The sequence below is a fragment of the Scyliorhinus canicula genome, chromosome 17 (genome assembly GCF_902713615.1).
Source record: "Scyliorhinus canicula chromosome 17, sScyCan1.1, whole genome shotgun sequence".
Classification (NCBI taxonomy): domain Eukaryota; kingdom Metazoa; phylum Chordata; class Chondrichthyes; order Carcharhiniformes; family Scyliorhinidae; genus Scyliorhinus; species Scyliorhinus canicula.
In genome coordinates, this window is record NC_052162.1 from 115,141,567 (window position 1) to 115,166,781 (window position 25,215).

At 46.6% G+C, this 25,215-nt stretch overlaps 1 long non-coding RNA gene and 1 pseudogene across 1 annotated transcript; one reads left to right on the top strand and one right to left on the bottom strand.

The window, feature by feature from the left end:
* The window catches only part of LOC119952147, a 104,081-nt pseudogene that overhangs the window by 26,110 nt on the left and 52,756 nt on the right, over positions 1 to 25,215 (bottom strand).
* LOC119952267 lies at positions 18,734 to 22,125 on the top strand. The gene is made up of 2 exons (XR_005457807.1): positions 18,734 to 18,937; positions 22,020 to 22,125. It is a non-coding gene; the product is annotated as an uncharacterized LOC119952267 (long non-coding RNA).

The window sequence follows — 25,215 nt, forward strand, 5'->3', positions numbered from 1 at the left end:
TTTTACAGGACATCAGAAAGTGAGGATTTGCAGACAGAAATCTCAAATTAAATCTCAGATGAAGATCTGACAGTCACTTGATTCATCAGGACATGATTATCATCGGCCTTTCAATCAAGAAGGAAAAATAATTTTACTGTTCTGTCTTCTTCAAAAGGCTTTAAACATCAGTCTGAGCTGAAAAATCTTCCATGACCCAGGCATCTGAGTGAGAGTGTTCCAGTTCACTGACTGTGGAAAGAGCTTTAACCAGTTACACAGCCTGAAAACACATCACACTATTCACAGCGGGGAGAAACCGTACTCACGTTCAGTGTGGATAACTCAGCTGATCATCGAACCTGGAGAGCCACCATGAAGAAACCGTGGAAATGTGGGGACTGTGGGAAGGGATTCTGCTCCCCATCGGTGCTGGAAACACATCGACGTGTTCACACTGGGGAGAGAACATTCATTTGGGCAGCACGGTAGCATGGTGGTTAGCATAAATGCTTCACAGCTCCAGGGTCCCAGGTTCGATTCCGGCTTGGGTCACTGTCTGTGCGGAGTCTGCACGTCCTCCCCGTGTGTGCGTGGGTTTCCTTCGGGTGCTCCGGTTTCCTCCCACAGTCCAAAGATGTGTGGGTTAGGTGGATTGGCCATGCTAAATTGCCCGTATCTATGTTCTATCTGTTCTGAGTGTGGTTAGGGATTCAGTCATTCACCCCAACTGCTGACACACCAGCGAGTTCGCTCTGGGGAGAGACCGTTCACCTGCTCTGTGAGGGAAGAGATTCTCTCAATTAACCAACCTGCTGACACACCAGAGAGTTCACTCCGGGGAGAGGCCGTTCACCTGCAGTGTGTGTGGGAGGGGATTCACTTAGCCATCCATCCTGCTGAGACATCAGTGGGTTCACACAGGTGAGAAGCCATTGACCTGCCCTCTGTGTGGTAAGGGATTCAGTCATTCATCCCAACTGCTGAGATACCAGCGAGTTCACACTGGGGAGAGACCATTCAGCTGCTCTCTGCACACAGAGGTTTAGAACATCATCTACACTGAAATGAAAATCACCTATTGTCACTGTGGTTACTGTGAAAAGCCCCTACTCGCCACATTCCGGCGCCTGTTCAGGAGGTTGGTACGGGAATTGAACTGTGCTGCTGGCCTGCCTTGGTCTGCTTTAAAAGCCAGTGATTTAGCCAGTGTGCTGAACCGAGTTCACACCGGAGAGATGCCATTCACCTGCTCTCAGTGTGGAAAGGGATTCACTCAGTTATCCAGCCTGCTGAGACACCAACGAGTTCTCAAGTCATTGAAGGAGTTGGATTCTGCTACAGTTGCTGCTGTTAATCACATCCAGGACTGAACCATGTTCATTCTGACACTTGGTGAAGTGGGAGGGTTGGAGGGTTTCTTTCTGCTGGACTGGCCGGTCTCAAGACTTTGCTTCCAGTGGGCTGTTGCTCTTTGAGCCTGGGAGAACACATTTCCACTGAAATGATCCACAAAGGCTGAGGAAGGACATTTATTTTATCCTTGACAGTAAATAGTGTTCCGCCACCACAGACAAATTTAACATAGATACAGAAAGAACTGGAAAAATTGAGCAGGTCCGGCAGCATCTGTGGAAAGAGAAGGAGAGGGCATGAAATGAAATGAATGAAATGAAAATCGCTTATTGTCACGAGTAGGCTTCAAAATGAAGTTACTCTGAAAAGCCCCTAGTCGCCACATTCCAGCGCCTGTTGGGGGAGGCTGTTACAGGAATCGAACCGTGCTGCTGGCCTGCTTGGTCTGTTTTCAAAGCCAGCGATTTAGCCCTGTGCTAAACAGCCCCTGTTTCAAAGTGTTATTTGTGGCAGGTTTGTTGTGAATTTCTCCCTGACTCTGTCGGCAAGTTCTCCGCCGCAATTTAACCACATTTTGTCACTTTTCTGGGCCCTGGGGAATTCTCCCCGGTCAAGCCCACACTGAGAATCATCTTCATCACTGGGGAGTTGAAGTCGCCGGCCTGACTGGCTTCTCACAGATCGGCCCACCATTTGGAAAGGGTGCCCCAATTTCTATAAGTCAGCTTGAGGCTCCCCCACCCACGAGCAATCTCACTCCTCACACACATGGCGTTATCCCACAACTCCCCATGGGCTATGGGGTCAATGATGACCCCCCCCTTTCTCAGGGCTTCCCATGTCTGTGTGGACCAGTACTGAACGGCACCTGGCTGGGGTTTCCCTGGTGAGGCTGGTAGATGCCAGGAGCCGATAGATCCTGGGTTTTAAACCCAGTTAAGTGTTCGAGGCTCAATCCCACCCATTGTGGGTGAGATCCTGATCGTGACGCTGTGCGAGACCGTGTTAGATCTAATGAGGTGTATCACCTGCCTGGAAGCCTGGGGGAAGCTACATCTACCGGCTGCACGGTGCTCCTGTTCGGGCGCAACACAGCTGGTAGATCGTACCCAGAGTTTTTTTTTCAAATATATTTATTCAAATTTTCAACGATTTTCAACCAAACACTCCAAACAGAAAAAGAGGTAAAGCACAAAACAAGCAAAAATTATACATGGTATTTCCAACAAAATACAATAACCACCATTTAACAAATAAAGACACCAGCAAGGAAAACGCTCCACTCTAACCTAAACAAAAGCCCCCCCCCCCCCCCCCCCCCCCCCCGGATGCAGCTACTGTTGACCTACACCAAACGTTCCGCTAGAAAGTCTAGGAACGGTTGCCACCGTCTGAAGAACCCCTGAACAGACCGTCGCAAGGCAAACTTTATCCTTTCCAGCTTGATGAACCCAGCCATATCATTAATCCAAGCTTCCAAGCTTGGGGGCTTCGCATCCCTCCACATTAGTAGGATCCTCCGCCGGGCTACCTGGGACACAAAGGCCAGAACACCGGCCTCTTTCGGCTCCTGCACTCCCGGCTCGTCCCATACCCCGAATAATGCTATTCCCCAGATCGGCTTGACCCGGGTGTTCACCACTTTGGACATAGTCCTCGCAAAGCCCCTCCAGAACACCTCCAGCGCCGGGCACGTCCAGAGTGTATGGGTGTGATTTGCTGGGCTCCCCGAGCACCTCACACACCTGTCCTCCACCCCAAAAAACCTACTCATCCTCGCCCCCGTCATATGCACCCTATGAACAACTTTGAACTGTATTAGGCTGAGCCTGGCACAAGAGGAGGACGAATTAACCTGACTCAGGGCATCAGCCCACAGATCCTCATCCAGCTCCTCCCCGAGCTCCTCCTCCCACTTGCCCTTTAATTCCTCCACCGAGGCCTCCTCCACTTCCTGAAGTTCCTTATAGGTCGCTGAGACCTTGCCTTCTCCAACCCATACGCCCGAAATCACCCTGTCCTGAATCCTTCGTGCTGGGAGCAGTGGAAGTACCCTCACCTGCTGGCTCACAAACGCCCTCACTTGCATGTACCTAAATGCATTCCTGGGAAGTAACCCAAATTTCTCCTCTAGCGCCCCTAGGCTGCACAAAGGCCCATCGATGTATAGGTCCCCCATTTTTAAAATCCCTGCCCGATACCAGCTCAGAAATCCCCCATCCATCCTACCCGGGACAAACCTGTGGTTCCCTCATATCGGGGACCAGACCGAGGCCCTCGCCTTGCCCCTATGTCGCCTCCACTGCTCCCTGATCTTCAGAGATGCCACCACCACCGGACTCGTGGTGTACCTTGCCGGCTGGAGCAGCAACGGTGCAGTCACCAGTGCCCCCAGACTCGTACCCACACAAGACACCACCTCTAGCCTCTTCCACGACGCCCTCTCCCCCTCCATCACCCACTTACGGATCATCCCCAAATCAGCTGCCCAATAATAGCCACATAGATTCGGCAGCGTCAGCCCCCCTCTGTCTCTGCTACGCCCCAAAAACGCCGTCTTCACCCTCGGAGTCTTATTCGCCCATACGAATCCCATGATGCTCCTGCTTACCCATTTATAAAAAGCCTTGGGGATTAGGATGGGCAGGCACTGGAACACAAACAGGAGCCTCGGGAAGACCGTCATCTTGACCGACTGCACCCTACCCGCCAGGGAGAGCGGCAACAAATCCCATCTCTTGAAATCCTCCTCTATCTGTTCCACCAATCGTGTCAAATTGAGCTTATGCTGGATCCCCCAGCTCCTAGCTACCTGGATCCCCAGCTATCGAAAGCTCCTCGTTCGGTTCCAACTTCGATCTCCTCTGCAGACACAACAGCAGCTGAGGTATTTTTACCGTTGACATATTGTGCCTGATCTCCACCGGGGATAATTTCTTCAATTTCGACAGTATTCACTTCATCAATTTTTGCGACAGAAACGGAGCGAACTGCTCCATGTATTTTACCATTTGCCCAACAATATATAATCCACGTAGTCACGATCATTGTTCTGAGTGCCTGGGTATAATGTTCACGCTTAGCAATCGTTTTCTGTCTGAGCAATTGGCAGGTAGAACACCAAATCAATGGGAAAGATTCTGTCAACAGCGAGTTAAACTGGGCAACTATGGAAATGGGTGATGCGGGATGACGTAAACAAACATGGTGGGTACCGTGACAACACGGAACTCTGTCACAATAGCATCATACCCGACAGTGTGATGTCACAGGGACCACAATTCCCCAATTTAGAGAATCAAGTCAGGAAGCAAAGAACAAGGGGCAGAATTCTCTGTTTGAGAGGCTAAGTGTAGACACCAGGACTGAATGGGAGGTGTTCCCCGGTCCTGATGGGGGCGTGACTGCCGGAGCCATTTAGGACATGCTAATGTGGCAGCACTCAGACCACGTGGCACTAGTGCAATTCCAAAGCAGGCCCCGAGATTCAAGGATACAGAGCTCGAGCTTTTACTGGATGCCATGGAGGAGAGGTGGGGCACGCTGTTCCCAGAAGTGGGAAGGAGGTTGTCACCCACAGATGTCAACCGGGCCTCGGCGGAGGTGGCAGAGGCCATGATCGGATCATGGTCAGTAACTCGGGACTGAGTGGTCAGTGTCTATCTATATTTTCCAGCTATGGACACAGTGGGTGGGATTTTCTGCTCCCCCCGCGGGTGTTTTGCGGTGGCCGAGGCTGCCCACCATTGGCCTTCCAATCCCTTCCAATGTTAATTATGTACAGCATACTGTTAGTCGAGATCACTGGTACAGGAAATAATTGACTGTTACAGCTTTTAAAGACTGTAGTTAGTATTTAAGGGGATTTCCTATCTCTTGGCGGGATTAGAACTAGACATACCTCATCACAATGCAGAGCACCTTCATTGTCTGATGATGAATTAGAGGTGTTTTTGTAAAAAGATCGTCAAGGAGGGTTCCCTATTTTGGGACTGTAAAAACCCTCCCACAAGAGGTAATGGACAAAGCAGCATATGGTTGCTGAGGAAGAAAGAGTTTGTTGGATGTGAAAAACACCTGGAATGCAACATCAGACAATAAGATTCTCTGCATTGTGATGAGGGATGTCTTGCGATATAGTTCCAAGTCAGGATGGTGTGTGGCTTGGAGGGGAACTTGCAGGCAGTGGTGCCCCCATGCATTTACTGCCCTTTTCCTTCCAAGTGGCAGAGGTTGGGGGTTTGGAAGATGCTGTTGAAGAAACCTGGCCGAGTTGCTGCAGTGCATCTTGTATGTGGCACACACTGCTCCAACTGTATGTCGATTGTAGAGGGAGTGAATATTCAAGGTGGTGAATGAAGTGCCAATCAAGTGGACTACTTTGTCCTAGATGGTGTCAAGCTTTTTGAGTGTTGTTGGAGCAGCACTCATCCAGGCAAGTGGAGAGTATTCCATCGCAATCCGGGCTGATGTGTAGGGTGGATATTTTGCATCTCATTCTTCTGTGCTTCTCAAATATCCAATACCTCAGCTTTATGACTCAGATTCCACAAAAGATATGCATTGCAGGATGAAAAAAGGTAAGCCTGAAAACAACCCTGTCTGAATCCATTCTTTTAAAAAAAAATCTTTTTATTGGCATTTCTCATATTTATAAAGAGTTGTATACTCATCACATTTTTATTTCCCGTGCTAATTTACTTTATTTTACAGAGAGGTTTATTTTGTCCTTCGTGTAACTGACCCGATGTACATTTTGCTGCCCTCTGGATCGGTCTATAGTTCCTCCCCCTTCCCCGTTGTCCACCCCCCCCCCCCCCTCCTTCCTCCCCCCTTTGGATCAGCTGTGTTCTTCTTTTATTTTACCTCCCCTCTCCTCTCTTGTGGTTTCCCCACCTTCCTTCAGTCTCCCCCCTCCCCATTCTGACAAACTTCCCCTTTGACTTGCACCTGAAATCAATAGAGGCAGTCGGCCAGGGTGAAGCTTAACGTCTTTCCCACGTTGCTGGTCAGAATCATCCTATTCCTGTTCTCCTTGTTCCACTCACTATCCCGTCTGAAGGTGTTTGGGAAAAGAATCAGAGGTGACATGAAGGAAAAATGGATCTGGATTGGCTGAAAGAGTGGTGGAAGCAGATTTAATAATAAATCTCAGGAGGGGGGAATTGGATAAATACTTGTGTTGGAAAGAAATGACTGTTGGGAAGGATCAGGGCAGTCGGACATGAGTCGGTCTTTCAAGGAGCCTGCCCAGGCACAATGGGCCGAATGGCCTCCTTCCTGGTGTATCAGAGACACACAAGTACACACACACACACACTCCCATTGCCATGTCACACACACACACACACACACTCCTATTGCCATGTCACACACACACACACTCCTATTGCCATGTCACACACACACTCCCATTGCCATGTCACACACACACTCACTCCCATTGCCATGTCACACACACACTCCCATTGCCATGTCACACACACACCCCCATTGCCATGTCACACACACACACACTCCCATTGCCATGTCACACACACACCCCCATTGCCATGTCACACACACACACACACTCCCATTGCCATGTCACACACACACACCCATTGCCATGTCACACACACACTCCCATTGCCATGTCACACACACACTCACATTGCCATGTCACACACACACTCCCATTGCCATGTCACACACACACTCCCATTGCCATGTCACACACACACTCCCATTGCCATGTAACACACACACACACCCATTGCCATGTCACACACACACACACACACACTCCTATTGCCATGTCATTAGCTATGGAGCATTAGTTTGAAAGTGTTTTGTTGCAGTTATCATGCAAACATGTCTTCCTCTTTTTAAGCTATTACAGTGAACCCCAAAATTAATGATCGCACCTCACAGCACCCTGTATCATTCACTCCTTCTCTATCACCAGCGGATTTACATCCATCCCCAAAGTCAGTTTGAGGATGATGCACTGGGCTTTGCACGGAACATGAATGAGAGAACTAGATGGTGGTGGTGGCAGAGAATAAGTAGGAGCCTGGACTGGCACCTTTGCTCAGCTGCAGAGTGCAAATAATGTTTCCCAAAGTCATTAGATTATGTGACAGACAACCTGCTGGATCTTGTGGGTGGTGCATGAGTCCATTGCCTATATTTGTGTAGTTTACAGAACTGATCTACAATGAAGCGTACAGTTACTTCAGGATATCTCTATAGAACTCTTGGTGTCAGATGTCTGAGTTATACTAAAAGTCGTGAGTGTTTAGACTGCTGCTTATTGGGTCCTGGGCTCCAGCATGACACAGTCTCTTCTGTCTGGTTTCAACATGCAAGAGCCATTAGTAGTTGTTTATTGCCCTTCTGGCCACCCAGAAGACAACCCTTACACATCAGTAAATAGGAACAACTGTGGTCGGCATTCCCCAGAGAATACACATCTGGCCACTCAACTCTACCCTCCCCCAGAATGACATAACATGTGCCGGAAAGTTAGATATTGTACCATCGGGCAGAGCATCACCAGTTTCAGAGCTAGCCCTTGACCTGGCACGTTGAGGTCCAAGGCTATGTCATCCCCGGAACCATTCCCTTGTACCCAACAGCCAAACATCATGGATGAGAAACATGGTTACTTGCAAATGGGTTTTATGCAGGTGTGGGACAACAAGAGCATCAAACCTCCCCAATGTTTGACACCCGGCTATTTAAAATCCCTGACCTCATTAACAACCCGGCGAAACACGACTCAAATATCAGTGCTCAGCATGTTTAACCAAAATTTGAAAGAGCATATGAAATTTACCTCCTTGTGATAAATGGTTTTGGAAAAACCATTCGGCAAGTGCCTTTTAAAACCAAATTAAAAACGATGATAACCCATTGAAAATCTCCAAGCATTCAGATGTGACAAACTCAAAGTGTTGTCATTTTCAGTTTTACAACCAGCAGCAGCAACATTTGTAGCAGTTTGAGTCTTACTGGCATAACTTTGAGCTCTTAGCAATGTTGTCAAGCAAGAAGCTGCACTAGCATATAACTGTGATCACAACAGCAATGCTTCTTGTCAGTCTCAGGGAGTTGCCCATAATCTTATTGGATCCAACAATGAGGAACCAATGCAGGCTGATGAAGACACCGACAGCAAAGATTCACAAATGCATGGAAAAGAGAGCATTTAAGTCGGGGAAGTCAACAAACAAGCTCGATCTTATCAGATTTTGTATATTGTGACCTAACTTGAAAGTTTGTACCCTAATATATGTCTGTCAAGAAATGAAAAGACAGTCATTGAGTCTGATGTCCATGTCTTGTGTAATCATTACAACCTTAACTTTTCTATGATTGCTCAAGAGCTATACATCTTCAATGATGTGCTCCCAAAGTAGGTCACAAAAGTTGGAGATTGTCCATCTAATTGTGCAAAATGGACAATGTGCTGCAGATATTGATGTATCAGGCTAAAGATGGATTGAATAAGAGTTTATCAAGCTTTTTGGGCAGGTCAGTTAACTCAAAGTTTTAAACTTATTTATGTCCTGTGTTTGATTTGATGTTTAATTGCAATAACAACTACCATTGCAGAAGGCGCTATTAGCAATGCTATTGTGAAAAAGAAGTTAAGGTCAGCCACAGCAGACAAATGGCAATCAAATCTTTTGAGGCAAATTTTATCTAAAAAAAAACAAATGGATGGGTCTGGGTTGAGTGGGATGTGGAAATTTAAAATATCTCAAACCCAAACCAAACCACCTCAAATATACCCATTTTCGGTTTTAATAGATGCATCCTCTGTTCTCACCACGTTTTGGACAGCAAAATTCTGCCCTTAAGGCAAAATCTATCGGCGGGTTGGATGTGAGGAAGAACCTTTTTTTTCACAACGAGTCATAATGACCTGGAACTCTCTGCTCAGCAATGCGGCAGAAGTGGAAACAACAAATAACTTCAACAGGATTTTGGATCAGTATTTAAGGGAACATTGGGACTTATTGGATTGTTCCACAAAGACCCAGCAAGGATTTGATGGGCTGAATAACTTCTTGCTGTGCGATTATGACTCTTTAACTCTGTAAAAGTTAACCAATCTGTTCTAGGAGGTGAGTTACTCATTTTTATTTATTAATGAGGCTGCAGACTCATATTCTGGCTCCATTTAAAATTTAAACTTGGCCAAATAAGTTTATTGGGCCTTGAAAAGCCACCAGCTAAAAGTAGGCGAGGACTGCTTTGCCCTTCCAGTACACCTCATGGGCCTTGAGGAGCCGGAGTGCTTTCTCCCAAACCCCCAGATAACCTGTTTCTCTCACCTTGTGACTGGGCCCCTGCCGCAACAGAACCTCCTTAGCAGGAAGCTCCCATGGTATGACCACCCCTACCTACATGATCACTGACCCTCCTTTCTCAATCACTGACCCCTTTTTGATGATCACCACCACACATCCCCACCACCTTCCCATCTCTGTCACCGATCTGTCTTTAACCCTCTGCAATCACCCCAACTCCCAAAGTTATGCCCCAGACACCCCCATCAAACCCCTCACAATCTCTACCCCAGCAGTACAAACCCTACCTGCTCCTGGGACACAATGTCTGCTGAAACCAGCCCTGTTCAACAGGGTTCGCTTCCCGCTTGGGTTACTGTCTGTGCGGAGTCTGCATGTTCCCCTGAGTCTGTGTCGGTTTCCTACGGACACTCCCGTTCCCTCCCTCAAGTCCCAGAAGGTAGGGAAGTTAAAGCGGTGGTTGCGATGGACGCGGAAAAAGCCTTCGACCGGGTCGAGTGGGATTACTTATGGGAGGTGCTGGAGCAGTTCGGGTTTGAAAGGGGCTTTGTTGTCTGGGTTAGGTTGCTGTACCGGGCTCTGGTAGCTAGTGTATTGACAAACAGGATGACTTCAGAATATTTCAGGCTGCACCGGGGGACGAGACCGGGATGTCCCCTCTCCCCACTGCTGTTTGCGCTGGCGATAGAACTGCTGGCAATTGCTCAGAGGGCCTCAAGCGGCTGGAAGGGGCTGATCGGGGGGTGGGGGGGGGGGGGGGGGTGGAGCACAGAGTCTCGCTGTATGCGGATGACCTACTGCTGTATGTCTCAGACCCAATGGAGGGGATGGAGGAAATTATGGGAATCTTAGGGGAATTCGGCCTGTTTTCGGGGTACAAGCTTAATATGGGGAAGAGCGAGTTGTTTGTGGTTCAGGCAGGAGGTCAGGTAGGCGACTGGGGGAACTCCCATTTAGAGTGGTAGGGGACAGTTTTAGGTACTTGGGTATTCAAGTGGCGAGGGATTGGGACAGGCTACACAAATTGAACCTGGCACGGTTGGTGGACCGGATGAAGGAGGATTTCCGGAGATGGGACACGCTCACGTTGTCTCTGGTGGGTAGGGTGGTCGGTAAAAATGATGGTCCTCCCGAGGTTCCTTTTTGTTTTCCAGTGCCTCCCCATCTTCATCCCGCGGTCCTTTTTTAAGCGGATCATTAAGATTATCGTGGGCTTTGTGTGGGAGGGCAAGCCCCCGCGAGTGAAGAGGGCAATGCTCGAGCGGAGTCGGGGGGATGGTGGGCTGGGGCTGCCGAATTTCAGCAATTACAACTGGGTGGCTAAACTATCCATGGTGAGGAGGTGGGTGGTGGGGGTGAGCCTGTGTGGGTGCGCATGGAGGCGGCTTCATTTAAGGGCACAAGTCTGGGGGCGCTAGTAACGGCGCCCTTCCGTTCCCGCCGGCGCGGTACTCCATCAGGCCAGTGGTGGTGGCGGCTCTGAGAGTCTGGGGGCAGTGGAGGAGACATGTGGGAGCAGAGGGGGCATCGGTGTGGTCCCCAATCTGCGACAACAATCGGTTTTCCCCAGGGTGGACGGATGGGGGGTTCTGAATTTGGCGGAGAGAGGGGATTGAGAGGACGGGGGACTTGTTCTTGGAAGGTAGCTTCCCGAGTATGAGGGCGGTGGAGGAGAAGTTTGCATTGGGGGAAATGACTTCCGATATTTACAGGTACGGGACTTTTTGCGGAAGCAGGTACCAACCTTCCCACTCCTGCCACTAAGGTGGATTCAGGATAGGGTGGTCTCTAGAGGATGGATAGGGGAGGGGAGCGTCTCAGACACATATAAAGAGCTTATGGGTTCGGAGGAGATGCAAACCGAGGAGCTGAAGCAAAAGTGGGAGGAGGAGCTGGGGGGTGAGATAGAGGAGGGCCTCTGGGTGGACGCATTAGGAAGGGTCAATTGTACTGCAACATGTGCCAGGCTTGGCCTTATCCAATTGAAGGTTGTTCATCGGGCTCACATGACAGTGGCCTGGATGGGGTGGAGGACAGGTGTGCGAAATGCGCCGGGGGGCCAGCGAATCATGTCCATATGTTCTGGGCATGTCTAAACTGAGGGGATTTTGGCAGGGGTTTGCAGATGCCATGTCCACAGTATTAAATATGAGGGTGGCAATGAGTACAGAGGTGGTGATTTTTGGGGTGTCGCAGGATCCGGGAATCCAGGAGGAGAGAGAGGCGGATGTTCTGGCCTTTGCTTCCCTGGTAGCCCGGAAGCAGATATTGTTGGCATGGAGGGACTCAAATCCCCCAAAATCAGAGACCTGGCTTTCAGACATGGTTGGCTTTCTCTGCCTGGAGAAAATTAAGTTCGCCATGAGAGGGTCTCTGCTGGTGTTCGCCCGGAGGTGGCAAACATTCATCGATTTCCTCGCAGAGAACTAATCGTCAGCGGAGGGAGGGGGTTAGGTTCGCGTAGGTTAGGGGGGTAAGTAATAGCAAGACCTGTGGGAGAGGAAGGTGGAATTTGCACTATGTTTATATTTTTCTTGTTATGTATATTGTTGATTTTGTTGTTGAAATGCCAAAGAAATACCTCAATAAAACGTTTATTAAAAAAAGAAATTTTTTCACTTTGTATTCAATGTGAGTTGTCAAGTCTTTGACATCTTCTGGATTATGCACAAAAGCTTGTTGAAAGGGTTAATGTTCCTGCAGAAACAAAAATGGGTGTATAGTGGGTGGGTAACTTGGAATGATGCCATTTGCATCTTTAATTGTTTTTTATATATGTCACTCAAATGGACTGGGAGTAAAAGTTGGATTGCTGCCAAATTCCCGTGTTCAAGTGTCTTAGAACGATGTGTTCTCCCCATGGATTTGCTTTTAATCAGAGTTAATTTCCTTAAAACAGCTTCCACATTGTCTGAAGTTTTAATTTTCAAGCTAATTTAAAACATTTATTTTAAAATATCAAACACAACAACCCATTGAATATATGACTGAACCAATCTTGTGCTCAATGAACTTGGTTTTCTGTAGATAAATTTGTCGATTCTGTTGAAGGAAACACAGCTGGCAAGATTTGTTAATTTCTTAAAATTAATAAAGCAACATTCAAAATAATGACAGTTTTCCCAAATTAACAGTTCTTGGCAACTTTTAGCGATACGTGACTTGGGGCATATCCCTGTAGCCAGGAGGCAGGCCTTCATCGGAGGAGACCAGTTTGTAATCGTGAAATCTGAAACTCGCAAAATGGCCGTCTTCAACACGAGAAATGAATTTCATATCTCTTCTGGACAGATTTGTCGGTAACGGAGGAGGAGAGGCGGTTTCGGACTGAGGTCTGGGTAGGATCAAGTTTAAAGCTGCAGGCACTTCTGGTTTTAAACCAGTGACAAAATGGGTTTTTGATAGATCTTTTAAATGGTTTAAAACCCAGGCTTTTTTCTTCATCACTTCAACTCCAAGCTGTTTGGTGCTTAATGGGTTAATTTGTATTACACTTTGTTTGCCATGAGGCTCGTTGCTTAACCGAACAGGTTTTTCTTGTTTAAAAATCTCACAGCCTATTAAAGCTGCCATGAGAGGCTTTCGGATCAGAGCCAGCAGCATTTCATGGTCGGTTTCAGAGTAAGAAAACGGTTCGTTCTGGGGTAAAAGTGTCCTTGGCAGATTGTTCATTTTGCCAGACTCCCCCTGTGGAACTTCGATCAGTGTATTCATTGTTTTCATGTCAGTAGCAGCTTGCAATAATGTAGGATTTGGTTTAGATATCACTGGTATATCTTGGGCCTTAGTTAAAATCATTTCAACTCTTCCCGTTGGTGGCGCTGTTTGCTTTGGAGAGTTCAGCTGATTTATTAAAGACAGATTTGAAGGCTTTTGAGCTGTTAATTTGTCTGTCAGTAATTTGTTATGACATTTCATGGTGTCCATGTCACTTTCCAAAATACATTTTTCCTCAAGTAACTGGCAATTTTGACTTTTCAGACCATCATTTTCTGATATTAACTGTTGAAGTTTGGATTCTGAGTCAGTATCTTTCTTTTGGAGTTCATCAATTTGAAATGATTGTGGTTGAACTTTAAAAGTTTCATTTTCCAATAATGTTTTAATCTGATCACATTGTTCAAGTTTAGATTTTGCATCTCGTAATTCTCCAACAACTGTTGCTAGTTGGTCTTTAGTGAACTTAAGGTCATGATTGAATTTAGTTTTTGCGATTGTCTCTTGATGTTTTTGGAGCTGTGCCATTGCTGCAAAAGACCATTTCATACGGTTTCCTCTATTTAAGCGTGTGGTTTTCCCCCTGCCGTCTTGATATTATCAAGGGACCACTGTCCTTTGGGAATATCATATTTTGATTCAATCTTTCTTGCAACTTCAGACAGTCCAAATTATCTACAAATCAAAGAGCTAAGATCACCAAATATATCGTCAATAGAGACATCCGGTACAGCGCGACCTCCCTTGGACTTTGTGGGAAGTAGTTCTCTACCATTTGAAGGTCCTGAATCTATTTTAGGAGTCATGTCCGCCATAAACTCAGCCTTACATCCAATTTTTTGGTCGCCAACTATGTTTGTGTATCTGTGTACACGAGCGAGACTATTCTTTCAGTCCCGTTTTATTTTAGTTTCAACGACCAGCACCCGATTGAATTAACAGTCTGTAAAAAGGTCCTTTCTAGGGATCGAAGCACTGCTTGAGGTGGCTTTAAGACTTTTAATGGGTGAAAAATATATTTCTTACCGCAATCTAGCCGTTTTTCTTTGGGTCTTCCGTCCTTCTGGTCTTTCTTCAGTCTTCTGATTTCTTCCTGGCTGGCTACCCCCTTTTGCCAAACTATGCCAGCTGCAGAGATCTACCATATGGATTTAGTGGCACTTGCAACACTAAAAGTCAGTAGAAATTTGAGTTAAACCTTCTCAGGTGCAAACAAGAATTGTTTATTGCTTCTATTTGTTTACAATTGAGAATCACTTAAATCTTATTTCCTAATAAGTCCAGCTGGCAAAAAGGACTTAAAGAGAAGCAACTGGCACACAATTTAACTTTCAAATAATATAGAAATGGTTTCTTGCTTACGGCAAAACAGCTTGCATTTACTTCAAGAGTTAGAGTGGAAAAGGGAAAATATAGAGACAGCGAATAGTTTAGATTAAAGTATAGATGATTAATGAATAAAGATGGCCGTATGGACCCTCACGGTTATACAAAATCATATCAGTCTTTAGCCATCTATCTACATCCCTGTGTAAGCCCAATTGGTTTAGGTTAGAATCAAATTAGTTTGATTTGACGGTTAGCTGTCAATCTTCAATGTGCAACATTAGCTTTAAATGTTTCATATCTGAATACTTGTGTATGTTATGGAATGTGATTCTGTGCTATTATCACAACCAGTTTAAACTAGACTTCTGCTGACTTCGCTATTTTCCACATTGTGGACATTAGTGCCTTAATGTTGCTGTGGTGCCTGCCCTGTCCTTGGAATGATATCTGGTATAGCTTGTGTTTTAATGTCACACTGTCTTGCAAATGTATTTGTCAGAACAATGGAGCTCAGTAAAAGTGCTGTTTTAATCTATAATGGAATTATGCTGTGTCATGCTGTATTGTGTCTCTGTTCTGTTGAAGCTATATGTTTTGAGATGACCTGAGGTTACAAGTGTTGAAATCCTTAATTGAAAATGGGTATTTAAAACTGGGGCTTAATATTTACGCTAAATAGCTATCTTTTACCGATCGGGTGTATTAGAAAATAGTTGGTTTCTAGAGAAGCCATGTTAAGCTCTAACATATGACGAGATCTTTATTTCAGAAATTAATACTGTATAAACGTGAATGCTGCGACGCTGCTGATTGAGCATTGTAAAATGTACTAGATGCTGTGGTACGAAGAGGCAACAGTTCAGCTCCTTTTCCACCAGCACACCTTTAATGGTTCAAACTCACTCTGCACAGAACTCTACAGATCATCGCAAGCTCCAGAGTCCACCTGAAGCCCCTTTACATATCAGTGTCAATCATTGAACACTTAACATAAATGAGACAATCATTGAACACTTAACATAAATGAGACAACTAATTGCAATGTCTCTTAACCCATTACTTAACAAGCATTAATTGTTGAAACAAATAAATTCTTCAATAATTTTGACAAGAAAGAGAACATTAAATTGTGCCAATGTCTGGCTCAACAAGGCTGTTTATTGAATCCAATCAAGATGAGTAAGAAGTAAAGCTATTGTCTTTCCAAAACTGTCTTTTTGAACCAGTTTACCATGGATAAAACAGATTACTGTTTTATTTAGCCACCAATCAGTAACAGATGATTGATCCTTAATTCAGTTACAATGAATGAATCAATAATGAATCAGTAGTTCTTGTAAAAGACTGATTTTTATTTGCTGTAAAAATGTAAAAGCAGGGCAGCAGAGTGGCACAGTGGTTAGCACTGCTGCCTCATGGTGCCGAGGTCCTAGGTTCAATCCCAGCTCTGGGTCACTGTCCGTGTGCAGTTTGCACATTTTCCCCATGTTCGTGTGGGTTTCGCTCCCACAACCCTAAGATGTGCAGGGTAGGTGGATTGGCCACGCTAAATTGCCCCTTTATTGGAAAAAAATTAATTGGGTACTCTAAATTAATTAAAAAGCTTAATTGCTGTATATGTAAAGAATGTTTTGTGCTGCATGGTGGTGCAGTGGTTAGCACTGCTGCCTCACGGCGCCGAGAACCCGGGTTAGATCCCGGCCCAGGGTCACTGTCCATGTGGAATTTACACATTCTACCCATGTCTGCGTGGGTCACACCTCCATAGTCCAAAAATATTGTGCAGGATAGGTGGATTGGCCACGCAAAATTGCCCTTAATTGGAGAAAACTAGTTGGGTAGTCTAAATTTATACATTTTTTAAAAAGGGCTGTGTAATGAAGATAAATGTACTGGCAAGAGAGACCTTCAAGGTCAGATTAAACTCATCATTTGATGTTGTAAAATAAGGGATTCTTTCAAAGCAGATAAAAGGATAGTATGAAACAGTTCTATTGTGTTCCTGCCTAAGTTAATGAGAGAAGGTGGTGTCAGTAATTGGGGATCCAATTCAATTAATCTGGTGACCAAATTGACCAATTGTCATGTTATGAGGTAATGGTCACTTTGGGGATAAAAGTAGAGGTTCTGAACGTCTTCCTTGCTGGCCAAGTACTGAAGACTCCTGAGGCCGAGTTCCAAGGAAATTATTGTCAAAGAAGGAGCCAGACTCCCGAGGCTGAATTCCACAAGAATTACTGTCAAAGATGGAGCCAGAGAGGGTTACGCTTCCACAGACTGATCACCCGCATGAAGTTGGAAAAGTCAATGCCTTAAAGTTCAGTAAACCTTTTTCTTTTCATAAACCTATTTTTGAATTTACTATCCAGAGGATTCTGCCTTTGTCTTAATTGATTCAAGTGCTGTCCAACCTAAAATGAATTTATTAAATGGATTCCTATGGGCAGCACGGTAGCATGGTGGTTAGCATAAATGCTTCACAGCTCCAGGGTCCCAGGTTCGATTCCCGGCTGGGTCACTGTCTGTGTGGAGTCTGCACGTCCTCCCCATGTGTGTGGGTTTCCTCCGGGTGCTCCTCCTGTTTCCTCCCACAGTCCAAAGATGTGCTGGTTAGGTGGATTGGCCATGCTAAATTGCCCGTAGTGTCCTAAAATGTAAGGTTAAGAGGGGGGGGGGGGGGGTTGTTGGGTTACGGGTACAGGGTGGATACGTGGGTTTGAGTAGGGTGATTGTGGCTCGGCACAACATCGAGGGCCGAAGGGCCTGTTCTGTGCTGTACTGTTCTATGTTCTATGTAAGTTGGAGGTAGCTGAAATCAATTACATTCTCAATTACAAGATCAGTATCTTCAATTGAAAACCTTGCATTTCTATCGCACCTTTCACAACCACAGGGCATCCCAAAGTGCTTCACAGCCAATTAAGTACTTTTGAAGTGTCATCACTTTTGTAACGTAGGAAATGCGGCAATCAGTTTACACACAGCAATGTGATAATGATCAGATGATCTGTTTTTAGTGATGTCGACTGAGGGATAAATATTGACCAGGACACTAGGGTAACTCCCCTGCTCTTCTTCAAAATAATGGCTGTGGGATCTTTAACATCCACTTGATAGGGACAGACAGGGCCTCAGTTTAACATCTTATTTGAAAGAAGGCTGTTCTGACAGTGCAGCACTCCCTCAGTGCTGCGAGGAGGACTGGGACTTGAACCCATAATCTTCAGGTTCATAGGTGCGAGAACTGCCCACTGAGCCACGGCTGACACTATAAACAATACAAAGTTAGAAAGTGAAAGTTACCCTTTAAAAGCCCCACCCTTTGCCTCCAGTGCCTAAATTTAATAATAAAAACCCCAGTATAAATAACACGGATTTGACTGACAAATGTTGAGGTGTTGGTTTCAAGTCACAAGTTTTGACTTCCCATTTGAGCCTCGGGCACCTTTCTGTGTCTCTATTGCTCATGTCAATGACAGTCAGCGACGGAGCTGAGGGCTGAATTTAATGAGAATAACCCTCCAGTTAGCAAACTTCCATGAACGTCACACAATTTATGTAAAGGGCTAAATTCAGATTTCGAGAAGACAGATTTTAATTGGTAATGGGTTGAAGGGCAATGGAGAACTGGCAGTACGGTGGAATTAAATCCAGGATGAGTACAGCCATGACAGAATGGCAGAGCAGACTCGATGGGCTAAATGGCCTAATTCTGCTCCTTTTTCTTATGACCTTCTGAAAGGGGGAGACATTGATTTGCTCCCAGATGTTGCCCAGAGGAGGACGTTTTAGTCTGAAACTCATTGTCCAACCTCCACATTGTGACATCACAAAGGAGCTCGTCCTCTAAATCAGCCAATAGGAATAAATCCATTCCGCGGTGACGTCACTACATTTGTGCGCGAGTACACAGAAGACCCGTCCCCACCCTTGGTATCCTCTCCCCCAGCACATCGTCATGACGGTTTCCAGGCAACCGGTTGACATCTCCGGCCAGAGCGAGAAGCCCCACCCCGCAACCCAGGACTGCGAATGTCTCAGGGATAGGGGAATCTGCGCATGTGCAGGGTGAGCTCAATCCCGCGGTGCCCAATGGGAAGATTGGAGGACCGGAAGGACTCTGCTCCTCCGCCAATCAGAGCTCCCCCATTGTCTCAATGCGGAAGCTGGACATGGAGGTTTGTGCCGAGCAAAGCTGTTGTTCCCCCAACCCTGAATGAGCTTGAGCTGCACACAGACTCCTGTCTTCAACATCTGTGAGTAAAGCACTTTCTTTTCTCCCCCTTTCCATTTCTTTTCTCATTCTGACCTTCAATTGGTCACTTGCAGCAACTGAAGGGAAAATAAGTGAATCCAGAGAGGGTGCAGACTCTGGAAAGCTTGGTTCAGGTCTCTCTCTCTCTTAAAGACATTGACATCCTTTGCTCCCTCAGCTTGACACATTTATTTGTCTGGCTAAAAGGATGGTCTCTTTCCTAATGTTCACAATTAAAGGGCTGGTTTCCCCAGGAGATGGCTGACATTTAAGGGGACAGTAAACAGGGCAAATCCAACTCAGGCAATTACTTCTCTGTAGGTCTACTGTCCATCATCAGAAAAGTGATGGAAGGAGTCATGAAAGTTGCTATTAAGTGGCACTTATTCTGCAATAACCTGCTCCTGGACGCTCAGTTTGGGTTCCGCCAGGGTCTCTCAGCCCCTGACCTCATTACAGCCTTAGTTCAAACTTGGACGAAAGAGCTGAATGCCAGCAGTGAGATGCGAGTGACTGCCCTTGACATCAAGGCAGCATTTGACCGAGTATGGCATCAAGGAGCCGCAGCTAAACTAGAGTCAATGGGAATCGGGGGATAACTCTCCACTGGTTGGAGTCATACCTGACACAAAGGAAGATGGTTGTGTTGATTGGAGGTCAATCATCTCAGCTCCAGGACATCACTGCACGAGTTCCTCAGGGCAGTATCCTAGTCCCAACCATCTTCAGCTGCTTCATCAATGATCTCCCTTCCATCATAAGGTGAGAAGTGGTGATGTTTGCGGATGACTGCACAATGTTCAGCACCATTCCCGACTCCTCAGATAATGAAGCAGTCCATGTCCAAATTCGCTAAGACCTGGACAATGTCCAGGCTTGGCCTAATAAGTGGCAAGTTATATTTGTGCTACACGAGTGCCAGGCAATGACCATCTCCTACAAGAGAAGATCTAACCAACACCCCTTCACATTCAGTGGCACTACCATCGCTGAATCCCTCACAACCAACATCCTGGGGGTTACCATTGATCAAAAACTGAACTGGACTAGCCATGTTAATACTGTAGCTACCAGGGTAGGTCAAATTCTGGGAATCCTACAGCGATTAGCACACCACCTGATGCCCCAAAGCTTGTCCACCAGACATCGACAAGCACAAGTCAGGAATGTATGGAATACACTCCACTTTGCTGGATGAGTGCAGCTCCAACAACACTCAAGAAGCTCGACACTATCCAGGACAAAGCAGCCTGATTGATTGCGCCGCCTTCCACAAACATTCAAACCTTCCACCACCGACAAACCGACAAATAGTAGCAGCTGTGTATACCATCTACCAGATACACTGCAGTAACTCACAAAGGTTCCTCAGACAGCACCGTCCAAACCCACAGCCACTACTATCTAGAAGGACAAGAGCAGCAGATACCTGGGAACCTCACCACCTGGAGGTTCGCATCCAAGTTACACACCACTGTGACTTGGAAATATATTGCCGTTCCTTCACTGTCCCTGGGGCAACATCCTGGAATACCCTCCCTAACAGCACAGGGGATGTAGGGCAGCATGGTGGGGCAGTGCTTAGAACATAGAACAGTACAGCACAGAACAGGCCCTTCGGCCCTCAATGTTGTGCCGAGCCATGATCACCCTACTCAAACCCACGTATCCACCCTATACCCGTAACCCAACAACCCCCCCCTTAACCTTACTTTTTTATTAGGACACTACGGGCAATTTAGCATGGCCAATCCACCTAACCCGCACATCTTTGGACTGTGGGAGGAAACCGGAGCACCCGGAGGAAACCCACGCACACAGGGGGAGGACGTGCAGACTCCACACAGACAGTGACCCAGCCGGGAATCGAACCTGGGACCCTGGAGCTGTGAAGCATTTATGCTAACCACCATGCTACCCTGCTGCCTCACGGTGCCGAGGTCTCAGGTTCGATTCTGGCTCTGGGTTACTGTCCGTGTGTAGTTTGCACATTCTCCCCGTGTTTGCGTGGGTTTCACCCCCACACCCCAAAGATGTGCAGGGTAGGTGGATTGGCCATGCTAAATTGCCCCTTAATTGGAAAACATTAATTGGGTACTTTAAATTTATAAAAAACAAATTTAAAAAAAAAACAGCACAGGGGATGTACCTACACCTCAAGGACTGCAGCAGTTCAAAAGGCAATTCACCACTACTTTGGAAGGGTAACTGGGGATGGGCAATAAATGCTGGCCTAACCAGCATTGTCCACATCCCGTAAATTAATTTTTAAAAATTTAATATCGGACAGAGATATGTCTAGTGTTGTTATATGGTATGAATTATATATTATTGATGGTTCTGTAATAAAATACATGTATTATTAGTTCTAGTTTTGTAATATAGTACTGTACCCACATTATATATTTCCAGTCATACAGTCATTGCAGCACTGACAGAATCCATTTGGCAACTCAAGTCAATGCTGACTCTCTGTACAGTAATCCAGTCAGTCCCATTCCCCATCGATATCCCTGTTCCCCTGCAAGTTTATTTTCTTCAAGTGACCATCCTATTTTATTTTAAATTATTGATCATCTGGACTTCCACATCCCTTGTGGGCAGTGAGTTCCCTGTCATGTCCACTCCATGACTAAATAAAATTCTTCCTCAGAATTTCCCTATCTCTGATCAGTAAATGTCCTTATATGGAGATTCTCTCCTCTTGTACAGGTTTTAGTGAGTTTAGATTTGTTGATCAGCACCTTCTGGAAAATTGGGAGGGAAAGAAAGTGAATACAGTCTGTATATTACACACATTTTTCATTCAGTAATATAGACATATATCTGTCTGGCAGCTGCATGAAGATTTTCAGGTCTCTGTGAGCTTGGATCTGTCAATCAGCCTGAATCAGCACCTTCAGGAGAATTGGGAGGGTGAATATTAGACATAGCAGAGTGAGAATGGAGGGAGAGTGTGTGGGATGGAGATTTAGTGTTTTGGGGAATGAGAGAGGAAAGAACGTTAGATAGAAACTAGAATTGTCTGTTCTGAGTTTCTATCCTGTACTGACAATGATTACTATTGTAAAATCTGTTTGCAGGAAGTTCGAACAAGAGGAGTTTGAGGCCGATATCTCAAACTAAATATCACGTCAAGAACTGGATGAGTCACTCAATTCTTGGGATCATCGGCCTTTGAATCTACAAGGAAAAAAGTTTGTCTATTCTGTCTGCTTCAAGAGATTTTAAACATCAGTGTAACTGGAAAAGCACCGAGACACACGCACCCGAGTGAGAGTGTTCCAGAGCACTGACTGTGGAAAAAGCTTTAACCAGTTACACAGCCTGAAAAAATACTACACCAGTCACAGCAGGAAGAGACTGTATAGGTGTTCTGTGTGTGGACGAGGCTTCAGCTCATTGTCCAACGCGGTGAGACGCAAGATCACCTGGACCATGGAGAAACCATGGAAATGTGAGGACTGTGGGAAGGGATTCAAAGGCCCGTACGGGCTGGAAAGGCATCAACGTAGTCACAATGGAGAGAGGCCGTTCACCTGCTCTGTGTGTGGGAAGGGATTCATAGCCCCGCATGAGCTGGAAAGACATCAACGTAGTCACACTGGAGAGAGGCCGTTCACCTGCTCTCAGTGTGAAAAGGGATTCACTGACATTGGCAGCCTGCGAAGACACGAACGAGGTCACACTGGGGAGAGGCCATTCACTTGCTCTGACTGTGGGAAGGGATTCACTCGGTTATCCCACCTGCAGACACACCAGCGTGTTCACACTGGGGAGAGGCCTTTCACCTGCACTCAGTGTGAAAAGGGATTCACTGACATTGGCAACCTGCGGAAACATGAACGAGTTCACACTGGAGAGAGGCCTTACACCTGCTCTCAGTGTGAAAAGGGATTCACTGACGTTAGCAGCCTGCGGAGACACGAACGAGTTCACACTGGGGAGAGGCCATTCACCTGCTCTCAGTGTGAAAAGGGATTCAGTGACATTGGCAGCCTGCGGAAACATGAACGAGTTCACACCGGGGAGAGGCCATTCATCTGCTCTGTGTGTAATAAGGGATTCACTCAGTTACACCACCTGCAGAACCACAAGCGAATTCACACCGGGGAGAAGCCGTTCATCTGCACTGTGTGTGATAAGGGATTCACTCGGTTATCCCACCTGCAGACACACCAGCGAGTTCACACTGGGGAGAGGCCTTTCACCTGCTCTCAGTGTGAAATGGGATTCACTGATATTAGCAGCCTGCGGAGACACGAACGGGTTCACACTGGAGAGAGGCCTTTCACCTGCTCTCAGTGTGAAAAGGGATTCACTGACATTGGCAGCCTGCGGAAACACGAACGAGTTCACACCGGGGAGAGGCCATTCATCTGCACTGTGTGTGTTAAGGGATTCACTCGGTTATCACTTCTGCAGACACACCAGCGAGTTCACACCTGGGGAGAAGCCGTTCATCTGCATTGTGTGTGATAAGGGATTCACTCAGTTACCCCACTTGCAGACACACCAGCGAGTTCACACCGGGGAGAAGCCGTTCATCTGCACTGTGTGTGATATGGGATTCACTCAATTATCCAGCCTGCTGAAACACTGTCACTCACACCAAGAGCAGGCCCTTTAAATGCTCTGACTGCAGGAGGGGTTTCAAAAGCTCTCAGCTACTGATGTCCCACCAGTGCGTTCACTCTGAGGAGAGACCGTTCAGCTCCTCTCACTGCAGAAAGAGCTTTAGAACCTCCTCCAACCTGATGGAACACGAGCGAGGTCACACCGGGGAGAGCCCGATCACCTCTCCAACTGGGAAAAGATTCACTCGGTCATCACTTGCTGAAACACAATGTCACTCACAGCAATGAGAGACCCTTTAAATACTCTGACTGTGGGAGTGGGTTTAAAAGCTCTCAGGTACTGATGGAACACCAGCGCATTCACACTGTGGAGAAACTATTCAGCTGCTCTCACTGTACCAAGAGGTTTAGAACGTCATCCACGTTGCGGAGACACCACTGAGTTTACACTTGATTTATCTGCTCTGATTGTGGGAGTAGATTTTGTGATTCATCTGCCCTGTTGACACACCAGCGAGTTCACACTGGAAAGAAGCCATTCACCTACTCTCACTGTGGGGAAGGATTCACTCAGTCATCCAACATGCTGAGACACCAAAGGGTTCACAAGTGATGACTGGTTGGATTCTGCTGTTATTCCTGCTGTTAATCACATCCAGGACTGAACCTGGAGTGGGTGGAGGGATTTGTCTTCTCATCAACTCCTCCTGGTGCTCGGACGTGGCGACCCTGGCGAACTACTGTTCCCCGGACCTGGAATACCCGACTGTGAAGTACCGTCCATACTACCTTCCACGGAGTTCACTTCTGCCATCATCACAGTGGTCTACATCCCACCCCAGGCGGAAGTGAAGAAGGCGCTTGATTAATTGTAGCCGCTATAAATAACAATGAAGCAGAATACCCGGAGGCCTTGTTCATCGTGGCCGGGGACTTTAACCAGGCCAACCTCAAGAGTGTACTGCCAAAATTCCACCAACACATCTCCGTCCCAACAGGGACCCCAACATCCTTGATCACTGCCACACAAACATCAAGGACACTTCTCGATCCATCCCGATTGCACTTCGGAAAATAGGACCACAAGACGGTGCTCCTCCTCCTGGCATACAGGCAGAAACTTAAGCGGGAGAATCCATTTAAGAAGGTCGTAGAAATGCTGGTCTGAGGCTAAAGAAGAGCTCCTACGCGACTGCTTGGAGTCAGTGGACTGGTCCATATTCAAGAATTCGGCAGCCAACCTAAACGAGTTTGCCAGCACCATCACAGACTTCATCAGCAAGTGTGTAGAAGATTATGTGTCAAAGAAGGTACGTTACCCAACCAGAAACCATGGTTTAATCGGAAGATTCACTCCCTACAGAAGGCCACGTCTGAGGAGTTTGAGAGGCGATCCTGACCTAGACAAAAAAATCTAGGTACGACCTCTGCAAAGCCAACAGGGATGCCAAGAGACAATCGCAGACTAAGCTAAAATCATGGACTCTCATCAATTGTGGCAAGGCTTAAACAACATAATGACCTAAAAAATCAAAGCCGAGTAGAATCTATGGTAACAGCGCAGCCCTCCCCGATGAACTCAATTCATTCGATGCTTATTTCAAGCAGGAAACGAACAAACCTTTGTCATCTGCCCCAGCAGCCTTGGGCACACCTATACCCACCGTCACAGCCTCCAAAGTCACATTGGCCTTCTTGAAAG